Source organism: Patagioenas fasciata, chromosome 11, assembly GCF_037038585.1.
Source record: "Patagioenas fasciata isolate bPatFas1 chromosome 11, bPatFas1.hap1, whole genome shotgun sequence".
NCBI lineage: Eukaryota > Metazoa > Chordata > Aves > Columbiformes > Columbidae > Patagioenas > Patagioenas fasciata.
In genome coordinates, this window is record NC_092530.1 from 24,533,473 (window position 1) to 24,552,993 (window position 19,521).

Genomic DNA, 19,521 nt, shown 5'->3' on the forward strand with positions numbered 1-19,521 from the left:
GCTTACTGGTTGGGACAACACCATGCTTTCTTCGTGTGGGCACAGCATTTCTCAGGAGATCTTTGGCTAGTTTAGGTATCCCACCTGTCTGTAACCTTAACACAACCTTCTGGTTTGCTGCTCTCTACCTAGGACATATTTCACATGACACTGCTTGATGCCAAATATCTGTAGGTTACATCTGTTGTTCTCTCACAATCCCACCATTGTTACTCATCACATTGTGGGAATCCTGTCAGCTACTTCTGTATGTGTGGGGAAAAGGTTGCATTAATACCAACAGGGCCAGAGTTGCTCTGTGCTCAACTTGGAGTCTGCCTCACTGATGGCTGTTCTGATCCTGAACCAGTCAACAAGGACCCAGTGACCTTACTGGCTGTGGTCACACCACACTCAGTCCTGGCCATGACTGCAAACTAATATCTGACTTGCAAGTCTGGGCCCATTTGGGACCTGCCACTCACTCTTGAGCTTTTAAGAGAAGAATCTAGAGAGAAGAGCACCAAACGCATCACTGTGTGCCTCCAGAAACAGTGATCAGCAGGCGTTCAAAGGTCTCTCCAATACTATCAGCTTTTCAGAGCAGTTGCATTCCAACCCATGGCAGCAGGTACTGCAATGCCTCTGAAAATGGATACAGAAAGAGCCACCATGGAGATCAGCAAATTTGCTGATCAGCACAGACCAGAAACTGAGCCAGGGTTCAGGCTGACTTTTTCTTCTGATAGTCGAAGGGCACCCAGCAATGCTGGCATTAGACTCACAGGGGCTCTGGGTAGCAGATAAAACCTGGGCCCTTTTCCCCCACGCAGACTGGATTAGTTGGATTTTCCAGTTCATGTCCGCTGGTACAAGCCCCAGCCCCCTTCCCCCCTTCTCCTGGCTCCTGCTGGGCCGAGGTTTCAGACCAAGACCCCTGCTTGTCCCCCCAGATTCTGTGAGGGACTGGGGGGTGTGGAAGGAGCAGCCCTCGGTGCTCTGGGCAGGCAGGCAGGTTGTGCAGCACCTTTAAGGAGATGTCTGCAAAGCTTTAAAGCATTGCAGCAGTTTTTGCAGCCATCACTATGGGTGAAGGGATGTGGTCTTCATATTATAACCTTTCCTTGATATTTTCCTGGTTTGTTTAATGCTTGTTCCTATTCTTGAGCATTTCTCTGGTTTAGCCACAAGGTGCCATCAGTAGACACTTCTACACCAGTGTTGCATCCGCTGGAAATAGATAAAGCCAGGCAAAAAGACCCTGATGTGTAGAGTGAAAGGCTAATTAATTGAAAGTATAAGCAGTAAATCAATATACAAGGCAAAACACACTAAGGAAAAGCAGCTTGAACTGCGTGCACCTTGCAAGATTTATGTTGTTTCACTGACAACCTAACCAACTCAGATTTTTTTTAACTGTTTTTAATACTTAATGTCCCTAATGACAATGACATCAAGTAGTGTCCGAAAAGCTGTGTGTCCTATTATGTTTGCTGCTGTGAGAGGACAAATCAGAAGGTGTGGTCCCTGCCTCTGAGCATTTCCCATCCGATCTGAAGGAGGAAGAGCACCAAAGGGAAAGAATTGGAAAAAAGAGAGTGAAAATAAAAGTTATAGGAAGAGTAGATTTCTGAACCATCCTCATGATTCTTAAAGAGTGTTTCCTGATGAACTTTTGTCTGCCCCCTCTCAGGCAACTATTACACATAGGCAGATCTGGAGGAGAAATCCGACAAAGCAGGTAACAGTGAATTTGCAGAACAATTCTGGAAGGAGTCGTGCTTGAAGAATAGCGAACAGGAAAGAAGGCTCAGGACACACTTGCAAGAGCAGCAGCAGATCTAGCAGACATGATGGTGTTCACAGAGCAGTACAGGACTGAAGTATTTTCAAGTGTGTGATGCACCTGCAGAGTGAGCAGTTATTTTCCTCCAGGCTAAACTTTGCAAACTGGGATGTAGGTTCTGGAAAAGCAGTTTATGCCCACTGCGAGAGCGGAGGACACCACAAGTTTTTCCCAGGTAGGATCATCATATTTTTGCTGTGTGGCAACATGGGTGGTAGGGGCCGATTCCCACTAGCCTGGAAAGGAACAGCCAGGATGCAAGTAGGTGCCAGTGCACATGGAAGAAGTTAGGAGGGTAGTGATGGGGAGAACACCAGTGCTAGAGCACTGAGGTGAATGGGGACGCTTGGGAGGAATGTGGGGCTATGGCTGGACCTGAGGAATGTCTTGCCTTTTTGGATGTGAGGAACTTCTTCCTAATTGCATTCCTGACGGCCCCTGATACAGCATAGTTTGTTTGCTGAGTTTCCTTTTTGGCTCCTTACAAATTGACCCATTTGCTTTACTTTGTGTGCTTTTAATTTTCTGTTGCAAAATATCTGCACTTTGGGCTCATTTGGTAAATTAATATCAGTGTTTCAATAAGGCTGCTATCAGTCTTTATTTTACACTAAATCTTTCCTACAGGTTTTTTCTTTTTCCCTCCTTCTCTCTATGACTAATAGATATAATTTCAACAGTTTGACTAACTGCCGTGTTATAGAAAAGGCAGTAATTTATACTGATGTAATGGCTGTGATAAAAATCATTTGTGTGCTGATTTTATAAATTAGGTAGGAAATGTGAGTGCCTCTGAAAAATGAAGTGCTACCACATGAATTCCAGTGTTGTTAATGCTTCATACCTTTCTGCTTCATTAAACCAATTTCACGGGGAGATGAGTTAGAGGAGGAAGCTGTGCTGCTTAAGAGATGCAACAATGGTTTATTGAAAGAAATGGGGATAAGATTAAATTAAGTGCTACTTGAGAAATATGGAAATACAAAAATATTCAAGCTTATAGATGATGAATTCAAAAATATGATAAGTTGGCTCTTTCATACCCAAAGAACTGTCTCATCATAACTGCATAGGTTGAATTCACAGGCTACTAATTAATATTGAAGAGTTTCTTGAACCACTCTTATAAATGAGTCAGAGTGCCCTAGAACTAATTTATAACTTTTTCCTTTTGGAAATCAAGACAACTTAAAATGCTGCTTTCACTACATTCCTATCTTGGCTGCTAAATCCTTTGAAATTATTTCAGTCATATATTTTTAATTTATTTATTATTTCACATATTTCATTTATCAGCTGAATTTAAAGGGAGGAATAAAAAAGACACAAGATTAAGAAGCTTTCAGGGCTGCTAAGACCCTCCTAATTTAGCATAATGATCCAGAGCATCCTCAAATAACTTTTCTGACCACTTCTGATCTGAATTCAGCTGCATTGAAACCAATATGTTTCAGTTACATTTATATCAGATTTTTTTTTCTGATCAGGGCTGTGGAATATATAACTTAAAAAAATACGGTTGTGTCCACGGAATGCCTTGAAGATCAGATAGGATCTAAAACTAAGAGGTTGGCTGATTTTTTACTATTTCCATAAAATAGCTGCCCCTATTTTTTCGCTTTCCCTTCTCTCCCTTGAGGACTAGAAGTTTTCATTCTCAACTGACTAAACCCTATTTGTTCTGTGGATGGTGGAACATGTAAATACAAAGGGAGTCATTCATTAAATAAGAGGCTTATGCATACACAAGTTTTAAAAAATGCATAGTTTCAAAGCACAACTGAGAGGCTGCCATTTTACCCCTGATTCACAATGAGAACTCTGTGTACAAGTGACCCAAGTACTGGGATTTGGTCCAGCTCTCAGATTAGCACAGAAAACACGTAGAGACATGGACGTCCCCCATCCCCCTCCCACTAATGATAATAGGAGCTCAAAATGTGCTCATCGGGAATGTGTGCAGGATCGTATTGACAGAAGCAAATGCATCGCTACCTTCTGCTTGGAGAGACCACATTTCTTCTCACGTGTGATGGGTGTATTTCCTACCACTGGCGCTATTGCACCATCGACACTTGCTACCCATATGCTTTCATTTAAAATAAATCACTCTATGAAATAGGATAATGTGCCAGAAAGCTTTAAGGTTGGATCTTGCCAAGTGCTCTCAATTCCCAATGAGAGGTAATCAGAGCTGAGGACACTTAGCCCTTCTGTGGATCAGCTCTTGCAGCAAAGGATGTAATATTACAATGCAGCTCATTTCAATACTGGCAAGGATCTTCCTACCAAAGTACTGGGCACTGTGCAGTCCCAGTGCTGCTGGATGACTTTAGTGGGATTTGACACCTTAGAGAATTTAATTGTAATTAGCAATTAAACTCATCTGCAAGTGCAATGCACAGGATTTCTCTCTTTCTTCTTTCCTTAAAAATCTGCTTGTGAAGGAAGGAAGGAAGGAAGGAAGGAAGGAAGGAAGGAAGGAAGGAAGGAAGGAAGGAAGGAAGGAGGACATACTATAGGAATAAAAATGAAATTTCTGCCAGTGGAAAAATTCTGAGAGTTCAAAACCATTATTACCACATCTAATAAAAAGTAGAAATCTTGGAATTTGGAACTGTGATTTTTCTGAAAATACATATTCCTGAAAATACATATTTGCTTTTAACCTTATAGAAATAATGTTTCAACAATTTTCCAGGAAAAAAAAAAAATGTAACCTGTACATCCCCATTAAGACATTTACTATAGATGTATCAGCTATATAGGTATGATATATGTAGATATATATATATAGATATATCAGGAAAAAATTGTACTTTGAACCAGCCATAGTTGCACAGGACCCATATGACATTATCCTTCAAGTTATTCATTCTGCGATGTTCTCCCTCCTAACAACACCAAAAGGTTTTTCACGATATTGCAGAGACATCTGGACATTTCCTATGCATTTTGGTGAGCTTTTAGAGGCTTGAGAATCAAGTTTCTTTTTCCGTGTAAGTTTGTGCATGCCCATTTGGCAGACAATCGTTCCTTTCTTACTCCCTGCTTATATGTTCAGAACAGAGCTGAGAGTCGCGCTGGACTCCATGAGAACTCCTGCCTTTGGGTGCTGTTACCGGTGGTGGTTGTGCTCCCCAGGTTGGCAGAGGTCAGACCTGCCCGATTGCTCCTCTTATTAGCAGTGGGAGCTCTGCTTGTTCCTGGGAGAACTCAGGATGTTACAGGTCTGAGTTTCTTTTTAAGATTTCAATTTCTTTTCCTCTTTGACCACGCATTCTATTTTATCTTTCTTTCTCATTTTAATTGCTTTTGAATTTGTTTTCCTTTTCTTTCATTCTTATCCTTTCCTTACTTTTTCACTTCCTGTTTACTTTTTAATCTCTGCCACTCTCTCTTTTATCCCGCACTGTCTCAAATGAATGTGGCTTGTTTTGTGTTCAGGGTTAGAAATGTTTACCACTTTCCCTTTGCTCTGCTCTGCGTGTGTGTAAAGCAGCAAATAAACGTTGACAGCATTTTATCTTTGTATGTGTTTGGTTTACTGCGAGCATTGAGTGCAAATTACAGAATAAATTCAAATGCTGAATACCACAGAAGAATTATCTCAGAGATCTAATAATGAGTAACTAAGGCTATCCACAGTTACTAAAGAATTTAGCTTAGTGGGATGTGTAAAAAAGGTAAAAATACATATTAAAAAGAACCGTATAGTTTGCTTGCATGGAGTCTTGAATTCTATTTATTTTTGAATCAATATGCATTTTGAATCACTCCATTAGAAGAAAATAAAAAGTAGACTTTCCTTTACAGTGACCACAAGATTTTGACATGTAACGAGATACCACGCTCTTTTAAACTCTGTATTAGTTGTGCAAGGAAGACAGTCTCACTTCCTAACATTTTTCCTACCCCCAGGTATATTATAACTGTGGTTGGTTTAATTTGGAGGCTCTAGAGAGCAAATTCTGTATGAAAGAACTGCATACTGGCTATTGCTAGAAACTACATACAGGTCTGTAGACCATCTTTGCCATGGAGATGTAATTAGTTTGTTAGAAACATTTTGGGGTTGTATCTATATTTTAGATAATCTGTATTAATTTTAGAGATGTAATGGTGGTGGGTAACTGGGTTCAGAAGTAGAGCTCTGTAAAGAAATGTGATCTTTTCAGGATTTGAGGCTCTTTTAGAATGAAAATGAGATATTTGTAAACCTTAAAGGTATATTGACAGAGAAAAGTCGTGGTAAAATTGAATATTAACCTTCTTTTAAGAGCAGACTCTGAGAAAATCAGCATGTCTTGAGTGATACCGGTAAGCACACTCTGTACATGTGTTCTAGACTGTATCAGTGTTACCGGCCCTGGCAACATCACAGGCTTCAGCTGCACAGACTCAGTTTGCCACAAGTCTTCCTGCTTGTGCACCCCGTTTTCTCCCTTTTGAAACCATGGATTGGTAGGGGAAAGGACTGGAGCATCCTTTATCTTGCTCTAACTTGGTTCTTCTCCATCCCTTACCAATTGCTCTCAGCTCTGCCAAGTGAATGGTTTCTGCAAAGGTGTAAGATACAAAGTTCTGCTCTCTTACTCCCCATCAGCTGACTGCTGTCATACTAGTGATTTCCTATCCTCAAAACTGTGAATGCTAAGCAGGAGGGATTGGTTTATTTTGCACAGTGAAAAGATGAGGTTTTGGTGTGTTCAGACCGTGGAAAATCTGGACACAATGAAACGCTTTACTGGCTCATCTCTAGGTGAGTCTCATGCACATCTCTAGCAGAGTTACGAAATGAAACTCTCCAGAGTACAAAACAAACATTTGAATAGTTACGTGGCGCTACTCATCAGCTGGCAAAAACATCTGCTTGTTGAAGCTGGATGCTCCATGCTGTACACAGCACTTTCTGGAATGTTTTATTCACTCACTGAGCATTTTGAGCTTTGGAAGTGACTCATGATCACAAATCCCAGTATGTTTAGCCTTTTTCACTTTAGATTGTGTGTTTCTGACATCAAACTTCTGTTGGATTTTCCGGTCAGAATAGCAATCTCTAAATGTGTAGATTCAGTACCAGGATCCGAAGAGACGAGTAAAAAATCTTATGTCTGCTATCAGAATGGAGCAAATTCCTTTATTTTATTATTCCCTGCTGAGTTGCAGCATCTGAAGTTTTCCACTTTGTTTGACTTGATTGCTAAAATACTGGGCAGTAACTTTAGGGCTGTTGGTGCAGCTTTTGCCCTTTAATGAAGTTGAGAAAGCTTGTCCACAAACAGCTTTAGTCATCCACTACCCCTGTGCTTACTTGGGTGATAATGCTGCTGGTAAAGTAGATATTATGTTTATCTCACTGAAGTCTTACCAGGTTTCAATAACTTTTAAACAATACTGACAATACTTGGTTAACAGAAATGTCAAATAGGGGGTGGAACATTCACAACAAAGAGCTATCACAATACCGCAAGTAGAAAAGAAGGGAAAACGTGAATACGGAAGGGGACAACGGTCAATATCATTTTAAGGCATTAAGATGCCTGCCATTAACTCCCATGACCACAAGTCTGGGTTTTTCCATCCTTTCTTACTGTCAACATCAGTGTTTCTTTTATACTATTGATCTGCAAGATGCCAGGAGGGGACAAATTAAAAATGCTCTTGTCATAAATGTGTATGATTCCAGAAAAGTGAGAGGAAAATCAGACTGAAAACTCAGCAGTGCAGTAGGATAGTTTAACCGGTGAGTGAGCAGAACTGACCCAATTATTACCATAAAAAGCAATGCCTCTGCGCAGGATTTTTTTTGCAAGGGCTTGCTGCTCCTCGACTGTAGCAGTGACACTTTTCACTTTTTCTAAAGATGATGGTCTTATTTTCCCTAAATATGCCATAGGAAGAAATTGTCACGTGCCACAGTAATGACTTGTCCTGCCTTCATTTCTGTGTTCCCTTTCTGGTAGCGCTGTAAGGAGAAACATCGCACTTGAATTGCGTGCGATTTATGACTTAGCAGTGTTGGGCATCTTTTTGGCATGACCGAATATATTCTAATGCCAGGAGAGGATTTGCATAGAATAATGGATATTGGATTCTCTGTTGAAACACTCAGAAGAAGCGTTTTAAGTTATCTTTAACATCCAGCTTGTTGGTCTGTTGTGGAACTATAAATCTCCTTCCCTCCCTAAGACTTTCTAAATCAAGTTGTGGCCTGTGTAGTCTGTTGTATAGACCCTCATAAATGAGGTGCTTGCTATGGAAACAGTATCAAAATATGACATCAGGAAGGTGTTGTAATAATCAATGTTTTTGTTAGATTTCTTCTTCCTTTTATGGGTAAGAAATATAATATGTTACCTTATGATAGCATGATTCCAATGTAAATGGTGGAGACTGGTGGCTTATTAATAGGCCCTGCCTGTAGCAAGCCTCCTTTCCCCGCTTCAGTTTGAAATTGATTATTTTAATACAGAATTCCTGAATGAAAGAGGTTCTTGGCCTTTTCCTGGGCTGTTGAATAATGTATGTGGGAGAAAGCAAATAGAAGCAGAGGGTCTCAGCTGCCGGAACAATGGGCTGCGCACAGAGCTGAGGGGGCACATTAGTTTATCATTGCCTTGTCAATCCTCATAGGCTGGGAATCGTGGGATAGCCTGGAAAGAAGCAGCTGCTGAACGTGTGGTAAACTGACCGGGGCACTTTAGAGAGATGACTACATTTACACATCTGAAAACAAGATATTGATTTTTCTCTTCAAAGCTGGAGAGAAATAGTCATCCTGAAAAATATATCTAGATCATGGCTTATTGGCAAAACCGAGGCGTTTTCTGGTTGTTTTGTGAGCCAGGAGCCTCTTCACGATGGGGCTTGCAAATCTAAAAATAGTCTGCAGAAACTTTGCTTTTCCTCTTAGTTGATTGACTGCCTTCCTAATCCTTTTAGTGATTCATTACGAGTGAAATGTAAATGCAAGCAAACTGGATTTGTAAACGTCAACAAAAATATTTTCCCTGGACTAGCAGATTTTTTTTTGGAATGTAAAAATATTTTTAAAGCTACGTATTCACTTTCTATGAGCCAATTGATCTCGGAGATACACTTGTGTGATAACCCCCATATTACAGGCTCTGCCCTTTCTAACAGAAGTTGAATTGATTTCTGAACGTCAGTTTTGGTTTATTTTACCTCCTCAGGCAAAAGGTTTACTTCATAGCTCTCAGAAGGTATAAAAATGAAGTGAAGCAGTACTTGACATGAACGAATTGAGATGATTAATTATTTTAAATGGTGAAAGACTTAAAGTAGGGATGAACACACATCTCCAGGCACAGTGATTACTATTTCAGTGAGGTGCTGATGTCTTCTTCTAGGCCAGGTTATTAGGATGCTGTTATGCGGCCATGATCGGGATTTTTGACTCTCAGAAATGCTGTTTATGACTCAGGATATTCTCTGCCAGATCCACACAAGACCACATTCATAATGCAAATCACAACATGTTGAGAAGTTCCAACTGAAATAACATGCCTTCTCAGAAAGGAAAGATTTTTATCTTTCTAGATCCGATTGCAGATTTGGATTCCTCATAGGCTAATGGGTTGGTTTGTTGTCCTTATCTGTGCAACTTGGATGACAATTACAAGCATGAAAACTTTGGGCTTCATTAGATGCTTTCTTGGTTTTGTTTGTGAAAAAACAGGTGCCTCAGCACTTACTAGCAGGTGTAACCATTGCACCTTAGCATACAGTATGTAGGTCTTGCAAGGGCTACATTTTGTATAATAAGAAACTTAAAATTTTGATACTGAATATAATCAACAGTAGTCAAAAGCTCCTCCAAAACCACGACAAGATGAAGATGTTAATTTGCCCAGGGTCTTTTCAGGCTATTACAGTATTTTCCATCTGGATAGATTTAGGAAATGAGGCTCCTCATTGATTTCCAGTCTGATATTGTGATGAGAGCAATAGAAGAACTAGAAGAGAATAAAAAGCTTTTGCTGTATCTTTCTGAAGTCAAGGAAAGTGTAACAACTGAAGTGTGGTTTGATTCCTATATCAGTGAACCATGTTGCAAAGTATTAGGAAATACAATAACTTAAAATCAGGTTTCTAAGTCTGAATCTGGGAAAATTTATAAATACTCAAGTTTTCTAATGTTCAGAGAAGCCAGAATCCTTCTGCTGATTGTAATGAGAATTCAGTGATTTTAAAAGTTGTTTCACTCATTCGTATTTGCACTTCAGACTCAAGGTATAAGTAACTGTTGTCTTAAGTAATTATTTCAGAATAATGGATCATGCAGATTTTGCTTTCAAAATGTGATCGAAGTTAACCTCACTGAATAAATACCCTCTTAGGAATTTGCAGGTTTCCCATAGAAAACACGAGGCTTCTCGAAACACAGTAATTTTGTTGTGTCATTTCCTGACATCTTTGTACTCTGGTTTAAACTGGTCATAACGAATAGTGTCCTAATGAATAACCACATCTGTGAAAAGTTAGACGAGATACTTAAAATCTGTGGTTAGACAATCCTGACTAAGCAACAAGAAGAAAAACGCTGGATGACATCAGCCGAAGAGGAAGTTTATCACTTACTGGAACTCCGCATTGTATTTGCTTCAGAGAGAGATATATATGTATTTTAAGAACAAAAATCTCAAAGTTCCCTATCTTGCATTCCTTTCCCTGTGATTCCTGTAGGAAAGGGAAGGATTGTTGTACAAGCTCACAGGCTCACTTTGGTCAGGCATGGCATTACCAGCTTTTTGCCACTGATTCCTCTATCTAGCAAATGAAAAGTTCTTTGACTTAACCTCAGAGAAGCCCCTGAGGCTGGTGCTGGATCGCTGAGCTCCTCCCGCATCCACCTCGTGCCCACGAAAGGGGCTTTACAAGCCAGCACCTTTCCCTATGGCCGGTAATAGCTTTTCTCAATTTTGGTTTGCATTTCCATTCTCCCAGTTTACAAAGCACACTGCAAAGCTAAACAGCAATCTGCCTTCACCTTCCAGCCCCAGTAATGTGCTACTGTGCTCTGAGTCCTGCCTCAGTAACTAGGACTCTATTACAAGAAGAATATCAATATTAAGGTAATTTTCTCAAGATGTTTCCTTTTGTGCATGTGTGGTGTGGGGGAGAAGTAGGAAGTAATACCTGCATTTTCTTTCAGAGTAAATGTTGTTTAAATTACTCATTCTGCAGAGCAGGTAATTGTATTTCATGTTCCCCTAAAATTTCCTATTAAAATATATGCTGATATGTATTCTCCAATTTTAAAAGATTTTTGGAATATATGAAAAGTTGTAATACAGAATAGTTACAGTCTTGCTTTGTTTTCACTGATGTTATTGAAACATGAGATATTTTTTCAGACCAATGATCCTTCATAGAATACGGTTTTATGAAAGGCAATCCGTGTGTTTCGTCTTAGAGGACAGAAATAGTCATTACTCAGACCTATCTCTGTAGCATGAAAAATAGTTAATTTTTACCTTCAAACAGAGAGGGATTACTGAAAATGCTGTAATGTACTCATTCTTTCTTGCCCATAGTGTTTTCCACTGTCTGTTGTCTTTCATGCAACTTTTTTTGTATATATCTGGCACAGATGAGGTCTTTGAAAGTGTAAGGAATGGAGCATTTGATTGAGAATCTGAGTTGAGTATCCTTTTCTTTTAGTAAAAAGTTTGTCTCAGATTTGTTGCTTTTATGTCCTTGCTGCTGTGTTAATGCAGAGAGAGGAAACATGGCATCTATTTGTGCTCCTCTTATCCATGCTACCTGTCTTCAAAGTTAGTGATCTACTTAATCTGGTTTCCACTTATCTGCTAGCAGATAAGGCTCAGTGTTTAGTTAGTTAAACACTTCTCTTCCAACTGGCTTATTGTGATTTATTGACTTGTTATTGTTCAGAGAAAACGTCCGAGCAAGGTGCAATGGCAAAAAGCAGTCATTTGCCACCAGAGTTTCTGTAGCTTTGATTGCTGTTATTACACTGCATTTTCTTACTATTCCGCTTCTTTTCACATCCATCCTTGTCAAACCTGAAGAGCTGAACAGAGCAATACACAGTGCCTGCCCACGAGGCCTTGCACATCTGGTATCACTCACAGCTGGACCATGAGTAAATGGCGTGAAGATGTGACCCAAAACATCCAGGCCAGAAGTGCACACTGGCAGCTCCTGTTAATGCTCAGCAAGTAACCAGGCTATGGCAGCAGACATTTCATAGCTGGTTGTATGTAAGGCTCTGACCTTCCTGTTTTAATGTGGCACCATTTGGGAGTGATGTCCAGGACCAGAAGCAGTGATAGTAGCTTGTTACGAGTTGTTCTGAGTTATTCACAAGGAAATGAGCTCCACCCTACCTGTGTTTTGTGGAGAAATTATTTATTTCCCTTACTAGCAGTTGTGGCATGCTGGGTCTAGAAGCAGAACTGTCTTCCACTCTGCGAAGTGTCTTACATCACACTTGTTCTTTTCATCCAAGATCAGGTATCTCCAGATGCAGCTGAATGGTGACTACAGATTCTCTCTGCAGTCAGACAGGCACACAAAGAAGCACCTTCTTGAACTCAGAAGTGGTGTGGAAATTAAAAAAATACAAACCATTTTCAGCTAAACTCTAGATACTTCTGTTGCATTATGCATTTTTTGCTGATGATCTTCCTACGTGAGTCAGGCTGAAATCAAAGGAAACTTAAGCTGAAGGTAATTGAAGGTAACTTTCTGTCGAATCTTGCTGTGACACTGATGCATTACATGCATCCAGAAATTACACTGCTCTTCTAAAACCCTGTATTGTTTCACTGGTATAGTCAGGGACCAAATATGTCACTGTAAGTATTCACTACAGTTGGTCTGATACATGAGAGATCTTTATATAGGTGCCCATACTAAAGACCATATCAGCCAATCTACTTAATTAGATGACATTCCCAGCTTGAATAGTGTGTACTGCTGCAGTGGTTGTGTGGGGAAAAGGTCTCTGTATTAATTTGTCCAGTGAAAATGCATTAATGTAGTTGGCATATATCTAATGTAATCTGTTTTCAGATCAAGTCTGGACATAGTAGGGCAAGACTCATGCAGGAACTCTGTCTTCCTCCATTCTCCAAAGAACCTGAGGAGTTTTAAAGGTTGTTTGACTTTGTTTAGCTCAATGTTACAATGAAAAGTGACGTTTTTACCTCCACAGCATGAAGAAACTCAGGCTGTTCCTAGCAAATATGGATCTAAATTAGAGATTTCATCTGTATGCTTAGTGCTTCTTAGTCTTGGCCATCCCGGGCTTCAGACAGCATTAATCTGGTGCTGATTCTACTCGAAGGTAAGTACCAGCTACAGAAGAGCAAGACATTGAAGACAGCCCTTTCATATTCTTGTTTTCTGCACAGTCCAGATACTGTACAACCAGTCTGGATGTCCTCAGAGAGATCCAGCATCCTGCCTTTACTCCTCCACATTGGATCTACTCTGCTATATATTGCAGTATGGTCAGTGTGGGAAGCCCAGTCATGAATCAAGCCTATATGGATCAGTTCCAACCTAGAAGAGTATTTAATGTATCATAACTTTTTTGGGTCAAAAAGTATAGTCTAATATGGAAGTATAAGAGGAAACCTACAGGCGAAACTCAGTGTCCAGCGTGTCACAGGGCAAGGAATTTATACATCGATAAGGCAAAGGAAATCCCGTAAATACAATTGTTTCATCTTGCTTATTGTTTCATTGATTCCAAAACTATGGGAAGAAAATTCCTGACCATTTTGTTAGAGGTTGCTTCCTATTTTCCCAGTTAACCTTCAGCTCGCCTAAAATGCTAACATTTTTGATTTAATCCATGAAATATCTACAAAGTGAAAATATTTAATAAATGGAAAAACAGAGCTTAAAGCTAATTTTGGGAAGCTCCTATATAAGCTCATCTTACGAAGGATCTCTGAGCAGATGAGCTGGTCTTTATCTCTAGTCTCTTTACATTTTTTAAACTCACAGCCTAAAGCATATTTTCTTTTCCCAACACTACTAGAATTCAAGATGTAACTTAAATTGGTTTAATGGAGCCACAAGGCATTACCTTAGACAGCTTTTTCCTAGTTCACAGAGGTCATATTGACATGTAACTCATGGTATTTCCTTGTTTTCAAGATAAGATAAAACAAAGGGGAAGTGTTCAGTTCCAGGTGAGTGGGAGAGGGCACAAGAAATGGGAAGAAGATAAGAGTGTTTGATGCAGGTGGGAATTTATCACACAGTGTCTTTCTGCACTTAGGCTGCAGTTGTGTCAGAGTCTGCTTGCTCACAGCATCTCAGTCTTCCTATTCCTAGTTTAAGATGTAAGGAAATAAGAGAGTGAGGTAGTGGCCTAATGAGCAGTTGAATTAGTCAATGTCTTCTTTCAAATATCATAAGGTTATAGTAGGTTTTACTAATACAGATGGCAAGATGCTGAGGTAACTCCCAGTCACCTTTCATATTAGAATAGCAGAACAAATGCAAGTAAAAGCTACTAGTGGCTGGTTTACAATCCCATCCTCCTAACAGAGTCAAATAAGTTCTGTGGTTGTAAAAAAAATTGATTGAATTTTAATAACTGAATGCAACTTCTTTTCAGCAACTAGATTAAAATCTTCTCCCTTCAGTGAAGTGTTGTATGCTACTGGTCTCTTCTACACCAGTGCACACAGCAACCTTGACGAGCAGTGATAGACGATAGTCCATCAGTATTTACTGCTGTCCAATCTGAGTGTATCTAATCAATAGTGCGAGGTTCATAAGATTCTCTTGGCCCAGTTTAACCCTGACCACCAGGAAAAATTGTTCTTGAGCCTTTTGTGCAGCTCATGTAGAGGTGAAAATGTTCTGACAGCCTCTTGCTTAGAATTTTTTAGCCAACTCACAGCTGTAAGGGACAAGCTGGAGTTCATGGTCAAGAGCATGCACATTGAAGAAGGTTCTTAGAGTGGTTTCTGGTGAATAGCTGTCTTGAATGCCTGCATTATTTTCTCTTCCAGACTTAGGATCTAAGATAATATCATGGATTTGAAAGTCAACATGGATGATTGTGGTCATCTAACTTAACTTTCTGAATAACCTAAGGTGTGGAGTTCCCCTATGAATTGTTGCTGCTAGGTCAGTACTTGTGCTTCAAATAGAATATCACCTTTACAGAACCATCCATGTATGGTAGAGGAAAAAAAAAAACAAGACAAAACAAAACAGATTCTCTGTGCTTACCATGTTATTTTTTTAACTAGAGTGAAATCTGAACTTTGCAGTTAATGTGAATTTATCAATCTTCAAACTCCAGTCACTGTATCTTCTCTCTAAAATATAGCGGTCTCAGCTGTCAGATTTTTCTTCCTTTAGTACTGTGTGGGGGCTGTGGTTGAGTCAGATGGTGTTTTTTTGAACAGAGGTGAATAGATGGAGCTCTTGGAGTCTTTCACAACAAAACATGTTTCCCTGCCTTTTACTCATCCACGTGCCTCTCCTGTGAACTCTTGGATTCTCCAGTGTTGGTTTTGAATTGTAAATATCAGAACTGTGCACAAATTTCAGGAACAGTAGCACAAATACCAGGTAAAAAGGCGATATAACCTGCTACTTCTTGAGATTTTGCTGCTTATACACCCCAAGATTACACTAACTCCCTTGGTTTCTTTATTGTGTAGAAGACTAATTTTCATCCACAACCCCACAGGTTATTTTAAGTGAATGGTCCCCTGGATAGATTCCTCAGCCTGTTATTGTGGCCTGCATACTTTATTTGCAGGTTTGAGATACTGTCTTTGGCTTTCCTGAAATGAATATTTGATAATTGTGCATAATTTACTGAGCCATTAGTTTATTTTGTATTATTGGTCTAGCCTTCTTCAGTTCACATTCACCCAGTCTGTATTCTTTGTCAGTAATGTTTACATATATATGTATATATATGTGTGTATATATATGTGTGTATATATATATATATCCATAAATAAATAAATGACAGTAGCAGAGAACAGAACTTTAGGGACTTAACAGCTGTTAAACATGATTCCCATTTATAATTACAGGGGAAACCTATTATTTAACCGGCTTTTAATCCATTTAAGGTATGTAATTTTAGGTTTTTATTGGCCTGGTTTATAATTCAAGATGTTACCCATAAAACATCACAAACATACAAACACTGCATCAATCATTGGCACACAGACTTTTAATTTTAAGTTAGTCTAACAGCATAAATCGTATATAAACCAATACTAATTAGCTTTGGGTTGCTACCTTCTTTGTTTGTGTGGACACCGCATGGTTTAATATTTCCACACAGAGCTAATGAAATTCTCACAATAACATCATTATAACCTGTTCCATTTTCTTGAATGGTGGATTATTTTTAAATAGGTATAATAGCTAAAATTAAGATTGTGCAGATAAACAGTGTGATTTTTTTGAGACCTAATCATCATGTAATGTAAGAAAGTAATATTACTTTATGATATGGTAATAGCTAATGTTAAAATGTACGACTGTCTACAGATAAAACACCTGCATTACTTTAATGCAGCACAATTATTTCTGTGTGTTCAGATGGTATCTAAGTAGATATCTGGACAAGCTTTCATTAAAAAAAGCAGAAATCTATGATGAATAATACCGAGTATATTGCTTTGTGTGTGTAGTAATAGCAATAATAAATTACTCTCAAAATCTCATGAAAAATGTTTCTCCTCAAAAATCATATCTCAGAGCATCTCTGTCTTATCGTTGAGTTTAACTAAAAGGGGGTAAATAACCATAAGTCGCAATTAATGTGACCTCCCCCAAATTTTTCATCATTCAATTAGTGTTCTACTAGGACATCTCATTCAGGCAAACAAAAAAAGCAATGGTAAAACCACAATGACTTGTAAATTGTTACTCTGCCAACTGTCTGCTGTTGTTTCAGTTATAGTGCCTCAATATTCGCAGATACATAAGACCATTGTTAATAATTATTCAATGTAGAGATGAGATGTATGACCTCTATGTATTATTTTGCAAACTGGAAGGCTGGTTAAATGATTAAAAAAAAATCTGTCCTATTTACACAATGTGACTTGAGCAAAATATTCTAGATTTATCAAAGCTTAAGTATTTCACTGAATATGATTTTTCTAAGGGGTATTAAACCACTGTCTGGTACATGAATACCAAGTCAAAAACTCACCAGCATATTCTTCAGACCTTTTACTAAAACAGTTCACTTTCTGAAAAGCCACGCTGCTTCTTTACACCTTTATGTCAATGGTCACCCTCTATCATATCACTGGGTGGAAGCAAGCTTGTGGAATTTGACTCTGAGCATTAAGGGTTAAGCTTTTTGAAAAGTGCATTGTCTGAAGTTTCCCAGAGGGTGAGTTTTCTAGCAGTGCATTGCATCGAGGTGCATCAGTCATGTAGCTTTATGTCTTGGAGTCATAAAGTCACCTAATCAGATGTGACTGACACTATTTGACGTGACAAGTCACCCAGGAAAGTGCAAGAAAACAAAAAACATGTTTTTCTGAAAATTCTGGTTAAAGCTGCTGTCTTTCCCCATGTTTTGTTTTACATTGTACTGAGGAACATATGTTTTATAATGGCTAGGGGGAGGGAAAATACATGAAAAGATTTTCTGATGTAGAAAAAATACAAGCTATTATTATCTGAGTAGAGTAAAACTTATACAAAAAGTGTTCCTGCAGTCTTTTCACTATGGAAGCCTTTGGGAATGTTATTTGTCTTGGATATGAGAAATTGAAGAGGCACAAGACTCTTCACACAGAGCACAAGTGCTTTTGTAAGGTAGGGACAAGCACACACGTGCACACGGGCTTTTGACAAGATCCACAAAATAAATTAGACACCTATGCAAGCTTTATATGACAGCATATCATGTGTGCTGGAGATTCCTTTTGCTTGAAAGTAGTCGCACAAAACAGTTCTGGCAAAAGAATACTGAAAAATATAAATCCAGGATTTTCATAGACTTTAGGAAAAAGGCTCCTCTTACAGTAGAGTTGTTCTCTTTACTTCTGGATCGGGACCATGCTCAGGATATGATAACACAACATTTTCACAGGGCTTCTAAAGTTATTTTCAAGATTAAATGGAGCCTTTTTCCTCTACTTTCTTTGTGTGAGCACCTATGGGCACAGACTGTTGCACAAAATCTCCTTGTACACACACTTATACTTAGTGAGCTTTCCAGTTTTCCTGAAGTGCTGCGTAATTGGAAGTGTCATATGAGTTTATGCTAAGAACAGTTCAGCTACAGCTTGTTTTTGCAATAATGTTATCTTTTTAAAGTGATATTTGGTAGCTAATTTATAAGAGTTACGTAGTTTTGACCTTACTACTGTTCTGTAAGATAAATGCTTGGAAGAGGTCTATAAGAATTCAAGCACCAGAAGATATAATAGTAAAAATTATCTCAAGAGTTTAGGCAGGTTGGCTCTTTATTCTTCCAATGCTTACGGTAATTAATAATAAAAAACTGAAGAGTCTTACAGTATAAATTTTCAGGTCCTAAGAAAATGATTCCATAATTAAGTGCTCAAGTTCTAGTGACTGTTTTTCTATCTAGCCATCTTATTCCTTGTAACCTTTTCTCACCACATTCTTTCTCAGTGGAGCTAGGCAGGAAACAGCTTATAGGTAGGAAAATATAAAGGTATAATGTATAGATATAAAGGTATAAAGTTCAGGTTTCTACAATCAGGCAATAAGAAATCAACATTCAAAAAAATCAAGTTATTTGCTTTTTTGCTGCATAGATGTGGCTTTAGGATCTTAATTGTAAGCCCTTGAGTTGATGTTTTGTGCCATGCAACAGTAAGATTCATGCTGAGATAAAGCAGCTTCTCAAGAAGCAAGAAACTGAGCCTAACTGAGGTATCACCTTTCAAGAAGCCGGCTTTTATTTTGCTTCTGCAGTATTTATCCCCTTAAGCCTCCTGTCAAGCATAGGAAGGAGAAGCAGCTGTTTAAAATTAGAACAGTACACATGTTAACAAGTAACTGCACATGTACCAGCAGGAGCATGGGAATACACTAGAAAATAAGAGTCTTGTGAGACTCTTTAGTAGCACTGAAAGTTGTTGGTGTCTAAGAACTTCAGGTTTCTAGGCATTATGTGTTTTCCAGGCAGGACTTTTCAGCTGCCTGTGCAGAGGTGCATTTCCGAGCCCTGTACTCAATGGGGAATTAATCTGCCAGCCAGCTGGGCAAACTGGGGATAAGCGAAGCTGGCAACTGCCTACTTTGGCAATGGACTTGCTCCGAACACCCTTATTTTTTGGATAGACATTGGCACAGAGCATTCTGGTTAAAAGAAGTTTCCGTGGTGTGAACTTTATTCCCATATAGGGTGAAAACACTAGAAACCTCCAGTTTCCCATAAATAGAACTTTTCATTTCCAGCCAAGCATAAATGAGTATTTTGAGTCTGTGATGTGCCCAAACGTGATTAGGAGGCCTGGGAGAGTAGCTTGGCCCACGCAGGGCCAATGCTCCTTAGTTTTGGGATATTTTTGGTTTCACTGAGAGAGGGAAGAGCATCACCTATTCTGTTCGGACAGCTCTGCACCCATACCCGCCACGGAAGCCCATTTCCCAGCTCACTGGGTTGTCTTGTCCTCAGAAAGACCCTCAGCAGCCTCATCTTCCCCCAGGGAGGG

At 39.1% G+C, this 19,521-nt stretch overlaps 1 long non-coding RNA gene across 4 annotated transcripts in view; it reads left to right on the forward strand.

The window, feature by feature from the left end:
* The first annotated feature begins 4,896 nt into the window (after positions 1 to 4,896).
* LOC136106053 (uncharacterized) overlaps positions 4,897 to 19,521 on the forward strand; it is a 45,916-nt gene continuing 31,291 nt past the window's right edge. For all 4 annotated transcript variants that reach the window (XR_011740960.1, XR_011740958.1, XR_011740959.1 and 1 more), the window contains exon 1: positions 4,897 to 5,055. This is a non-coding gene — a long non-coding RNA (uncharacterized lncRNA). The remainder of the gene's footprint in view (positions 5,056 to 19,521) is intronic.